Source organism: Cetorhinus maximus, chromosome 7 (assembly GCF_964194155.1).
Source record: "Cetorhinus maximus chromosome 7, sCetMax3.hap1.1, whole genome shotgun sequence".
NCBI classification, from domain to species: Eukaryota; Metazoa; Chordata; class Chondrichthyes; order Lamniformes; family Cetorhinidae; genus Cetorhinus; species Cetorhinus maximus.
This window is the reverse complement of record NC_135885.1, coordinates 14068095-14074699: the sequence shown is the minus strand read 5'-3', so window position 1 is coordinate 14074699 and position 6605 is coordinate 14068095.

The window sequence follows — 6605 nt, the reverse complement described above, 5'->3', positions numbered from 1 at the left end:
TGTCTAAATAGTTGAGGTCCCAGCACTGATCCCTATAGCACACCACTTGTCACATCTTGCCAACCTGAAAATGACTCATTTATGCCTATTGCCTGTAACTCTTTCGAGTACATTCACAGTTCTTGACTTTTTTTTTACGGGAGTGGGACATGAACCCACAACCTTCTGACTCAAAGGCAAGGGTGCTATGAACTGAGCCACAGCTGACACGTCTTTTTAGAAGATGTAACTCTTTTGAGTACATTCACAGTTCTTGACTTTTTTTTTTCCGGGAGTGGGACATGAACCCACAACGTTCTGACTCAAAGGTGAGGGTGCTATGAACTGAGCCACAGCTGACACCTCAGTTTCCTGTAAGCTAAGCAATTTTCTATCCATGCTTATATGTTACCCCCTACACCATGAGTCTGCCGACAGACCTTGCTGTGCAGTTACAAAGCCTTCTGCATTTGCTTCCAACGTCCAGTTTTTTTCCATAATTTCTGCTGGGGTCAACCAGACCACAATTTCACCTTAATACAGGTGCAAAATACTGTAGGCGTTGGAAATCTGAAATAAAATTAGAAAGTGCTGGAAATCTGTGGAGGGAGAGAAAAGGAGTTAATGTTTTGCATCAAATATGACTCTTCAGAACAGAAGAGGAAGAGTTTTGATGAAGAGTCATATTTGACCTGAAACGTTAACTCTGGTTATCTCTTCACAGGTGCTGCCAGACCTGCTGAGTATTTCCAGCATTTTCTGTTTTCATTTCTCAATTTCACACTGTTTGAATCTCCGGTGTGAGACAATTGATCTCTTTGCTCGGCACCTGTTATAGACACTGAGAAATCACAGTATCTCTCGGCAGGACAGGTAATTATTGGATAGTAAGAGGTTGTAAACTGGATTTGAAATTGGCTGTGTGGGAGAAGACAGAGAGTGGTAGTGGATGATTGCTTCTCAGATTGGAAGTCTGTGACTAGTGGTGTGACTCAGGAATCTGTGCAGGGACCATTGTTGTTTGTTGTCTATATCAATGATTTGGATGATAATGTGGTGAATTGGATCAGCAAGTTTGCTGATGACACTAAGATTGGAGGCGTTGTGGACAGCGAGGAAGGCTTTCAAAGCTTGCAGAGAGATCTGGACCAACTGGAAAAATGGGCCAGAAAATGGCAGATGGAATTTAATGCGGAAAAGTGTGAGGTGTCACATTTTGGAAGGTCAAACTAAGGTAGGACATACACAGTAAATGGTAGGGCACTGAGGAGTGCGGAGGAACAAAGGGATCTGGGAGTTCAGATATATAATTCCCTGAAAGTGGCGTCACAGGTAGACAAGGTTGTAAAGAAAGCTTCTGGGATACTGGCCTTCATAAATCAAAGTATTGAGTATAGGAGTTGGGATGTTATGGTGAGGTTGTATAAGACATTGGTGAGGCCAACTTTGGAGTATTATGTGCAGTTCTGGTCGCCTAACTACAGGAAGGATATCAGTAAGATTGACAGAGTGCAGAGAAGATTTACTAGGATGTTGCCGGGTCTTAAGGAGTTGAGTTACAGGGAAAGATTAAATAGGTTAGGACTTTATTCCTTGGAGCGTAGAAGAATGAGGGGAGATTTGATAGAAGTTTACAAAATTATGAGGGGTATAGACAGAGTAAATGCGAGTAGGCTCTTTCCACTTAGATTAGGAGAGATAAACACAAGAGGACATGGCTTTAGGGTGAAAGGGGAAAGGTTTAGGGGGAACATTAGGGGGAACTTCTTCACTCAGAGAGTGGTGAGAGTGTGGAACGAGCTACCATCTGACGTGGTAAATGCAGGCTCACTCTTAAGTTTTAAGAATAAATTGGATAGATACAAGGACGGGAGAGGTCTGGAGGGTTATGGACTAGGTGCAGGTCAATGGGACTAGCGGAATAATATTTCGGCACAGACTAGAAGGGCCGAATGGCCTGTTTCCTGTGCTGTAGTGTTCTATGGTTCTAATGTCCAGGCTGGGTGTTAACTCGCCCCGCCTAGTGCTGGACAGTAGTTCTGCTTGCATTTAGCTGTGGCTAATATCAAACTGGAATAAGTTACTGCTGACTTTCCTCATACAGTGCAATCGAAAATTTACAGGCTTCAGGACATCACCCAACATTTTTTTTTTGAAATCCTATATATCAAGCTTTAATTACTTTGGAATAGGTGAGGGGATATATTAATCAAATTTTGTGACTGGATTCTCAATCACCCCAGGTCTTCATATATTAGAAAAAAGAAAACTTCACATTTGTAACATTCATATTGAGGTCAAATGTGGTGACAGACAAGTAGTCTTGTGTCGTCGCTGTGACAGCTCAGCGCTGTTAATGACAAAAATACAAAGCCCAGTGTGAACAATTCAAGCTGCATACATTTCTTTTTTCTACTAGCTGAAATCCTTCTACTAATGGCAGTGATGCATATGCCAATGTGGCTCATGATGCTGTAGAGTACAGGGAACACGCAACACACTCAGTCTCCTATCATTACATTAGTAGGTGCCTGTAATAGAAAATAATAACATTGCTGAAAAGAGAGACATGTTGCCAAAGCTTCTCATCTTGCACTCATGGCCTGGGTCAATCAGAGTCAACTTGACAACCATCAGCACCCCCTTTTCTCCTGTGGTATAAATTGTTGTGATCATTTGAAATTAGTCTTTCTTGCATTTGCCCTGATGAGTGCAAGATGAAAAGCTTTTGACAACATGTCTCTCTTTTCATCAATATTCAAGTTCTGTACTATCAAGAGAAAATAATAAAACAGAAATTGAGTACAGTTATAATGAACAATATGGGCTGCTCTGCATCAAATTGTTTACCCTGATACCAATTATATGGAAGCTGGCAGATTACATCAATTAGCACTGCTATATGCATATAATGCATAATCAGATCTCTCACTGGCTGGGAGAACAGTTCCAGTAGGGTGGTAATGTGAACAGTCACTTCACAACAAGCAGAAAATGGTAATTTTTTTCAGTGGTAAAGGTAATCTTTCTTTGGCAGGCTGCTTTCTAGTGTTTACTTCTATTCTCCTGAAAGTATTTTCCCATAGTTTATGGTCATAATAATGGTCTGGCTATCAGCTGTTATCATTATTAAGGAGTAAATTGGACAGTGAATTCCAGGATCCGCAAGTGTGCAGTTAAACATGGGATTTCAGAAGTTGCTGTCCAATTTGCCCTGTTCCACAAGCTTCATTACACCAGTACTTCGCTGATAGAATCGGCATTGAAATCCATATCAAGGCATGAAATGTGGCATTTACCCACTAGTTATCTACTAAACACACCAGAAAAAAGATAGGGCTGGTACATTCAGGTAGAAATGAATTTTTCACAGTGTGGTAAGTCTTCATTAGTGACAAACCACCGATCTGGCACTGAAAATACTTTCACAGTCTCATTCCTTCAGAATTTAATTATTGGTGGAGATCTTTTTTTAATCTCTCTTATCCCATCTTTCTTTCTTTATCTCTATTTCACTTTCTATAATTAGTTTTATATTGAATTAAATTTTTAACTTGCATTTTCTGGTTTAGACTCTACATGCTTCAGTGAGGAATCTTAAATCTGATTGGGTAAAGAGCCATGCTGTTGCTTGTCCTGCTCACTCATGCTACATGTCCCTTGTGGAGGATGCCTCATTGGAAATAATTTCTAAATACGGTAAGTTGATGCTCAAGAGTCTGCAAAAATGCTGTGGACAGCTGTAAGCGCAATGAAAGATGAGTGCTATTCTTTTGACGCAGACTACAAAATTGGCTTTTGTAGTGGTACAGCTTTAAATGCCTATACTGCAATGGCTCACCCCAAGTAACCATTTTTCCTATGTGAGAAGACTATTTGAGCACGCAGAACATTATAGCCGAGTGGAATGTTTTTTCACACTGTGCCTGCATGCAGCCATTTCCAGGCCAGCATAGATCACTGGATAGCAATCAGGAGCACAAACCCAGGCCAAACGTTTCCCTTCTGTGGCCCAGGGACACTGAACCTAATTGGGTTATGGCCTCAGCTGAGACAAGTTAACTCAGAAAAGGCTGGAAATTGAACCTGGGACCATCTGGTCTTCCAGGTGTGTTCCAAGCTGCACTGACCCATTGAACAATTTGATGAATGCGTACAGGTAGCTTCAGCAGCTTTGCATCAATCCACATCAGGGCACTAATCAAAAACTAGAGAGTGGAACACATTAGAATAATACTTCTATTTTCTGACTATTAATAGCATTAACTCCCGAGCTAGGTTATAATAGCTGCTTGCATATTAATTCAATGGCCTGGTAGTGGGATCTACAGTATGCGGATGACTATGCTATCCAGACAGACACAGAAGCAGACCTACAGGTCGCCCATGACCTGTTCAAAGAAATGTAACAAGCTCTAGGGATGTATCTATTGCCAATAAGACAAAGGTCCTCCTCCAGCTGAAACCAGAGCTCGCACCAAATCCCCCCAGCATCATGGCTGCCGGTTGCCACCTGGAGGTAGTCAAACCACTTCTGCTAGCTTGGTAGCCACATGTCCTGGTCAGCGACCACAGACTTGGAGATCCTGCACTGAATCCAGTTCGCGAGATCCTCCTTTGGGAAGCTGCTCAGACAAGTCTTCACTAACCATCACCTGTGCATGGATAAAAAGGTCACATTTTACAAGATAGTCGTCCTCCCAACACTTCTCTATGGTTGCGAAACCTGGTGATTTATCACCGACACCTGAGAAAGTTCGAGGCATAGCATCAACACTGCCTACAAAAATCCTATGCATCACCTGGATGGAGTGCTGTACGAACATGAGCAGCTGCACTGGACAGGCCACTGCACAGAATGAAGTGTGCTCTCCGCTCCCAGCTCTTGACTGGTCAAAGATCACAGGACGACCAGCGGAAACATTTCAAAGATACCCTGAAAACCTACTTGAAGAGGGTTGGCTTGGACCTCAACAGCTGGGAAGAGTGTGCACTGGACGGCCCACGATGACAAGCCCTGCTTCACCAAGATGAAGCTGGTTTTGAAGCAGGCCGGATGACAAAGACATGAGACCAAGAAGAAAGCTCAAGACAATGCACAATCTCTCATCGGCCACAGGCTGACTAATGACTTACTGTTGATGTGGAATGTGGATTGCTTTTAATGCTGTTTCTCCCTTAGCCTTTTACTTTGCCTTTTCTACCTTCTTTACCTTGCACTGACTTCACCCGTCTTTTACAGCCTCTCCCCCTTTCTTTTTCTCTCTCTCCACGCTAGGGCTCCGTGGTGCCCTCCATGCTATAAGGGCGTGCCATTAGTTAGTTTGTTCGCGGGATCTTCAATTTTTGCATCTGTACATGAAATTAAAATGCATGCATTACCTCAGGACCTCACATTGTAGAATATCTCACCCTACAATGCTCCCCCTAAATCTTCCCTTAATCTGCAGGCACTCAGTCACAGAAATGGAACTAATGACTGCATAATTCAAGTTGACACCTTGATTCAGCACTATATTGTCAGAAGTACCATTATTCATCCGTGAGGTTAGATTTTCTGCCCAATGATTAGAAACAAACAGAAGATCCAGTCCCCAAATCTTAAAGTGAGGTCTAACCTGCCAATTCATAGAGGTATTGGTGCTTCAAGGTTTTTTTGATTGAAAGATAATTCCTTTGAACTGTTATTGGTATGTCTTTTTTATGCCTTTTAGACAGCCAGAAGAATAATGCGCCAATTTACAGAGAAGGCCCGATGAAAAATTACTGATCCTTCACGGGTGATAAGCTGCAGCCATTTGGATGTTGGCGGCACTGCAGATTGGCTTGTGGATTATGTTTCAGAGGCAGTGGTATCTGTCCCTATCATCATAACTTGCTGCACCACCATTTTGGTCATTCCATATCTCAGGAGATACTTTTGTGCTTTTAATAAGGACCTAAGTCAAAGTTTTGGATGTGGAAAAAGTCATTTATGGAGGTATGATGTCTAACTTCAGAAATACATGACTTTTAACTTGGACACATAGGAACAAAGAAATTTCTACACAAAAAAGACAAACGTCCATTTGGTTCTCCTTCTACTATCCTGGTGGTCACATGATACAGTGATAATGGAGCTGTTAATCATGGCAATCAATCTCTGTCAACTAGTCTACATCATGCAAGGGACACCACAGAGGTGAAGAGCTTTTGGGACCATAGGTCCAAAGTCATCTGTTTCCGTGCCCACGCCCCTCCCTCACCGCCAGCCCCGAGCGTGCTATACTTAGCATGTTCCATATCTCAAATTATTCATGTGCCATATCACAAAATGTTGTCCCACAATCAGCTCATCTGTCATGCTTACCCATGACTAATTGTCATCATTCACCATTTAGGATCGTACTTGAAGAATGGCCCCTTGGCCAAGACAATGTAGCAAAGTAGTTAATTGTGGAACGAAATGGGAATGAGCAAGTCAAAGGAATAATTGATTGCTTTGAAAACATTAGCAGAATCGGAAAACTCACTAGAACTTTGGTCCTTCCTTAATACCTTTTTCTTAGCCCTTATAATTTTTGATGGTGCATCTGTCCCTTTGTCTTGGACTGCCTTCATCTTATCTACCTTCTCAGGAGCTTCAT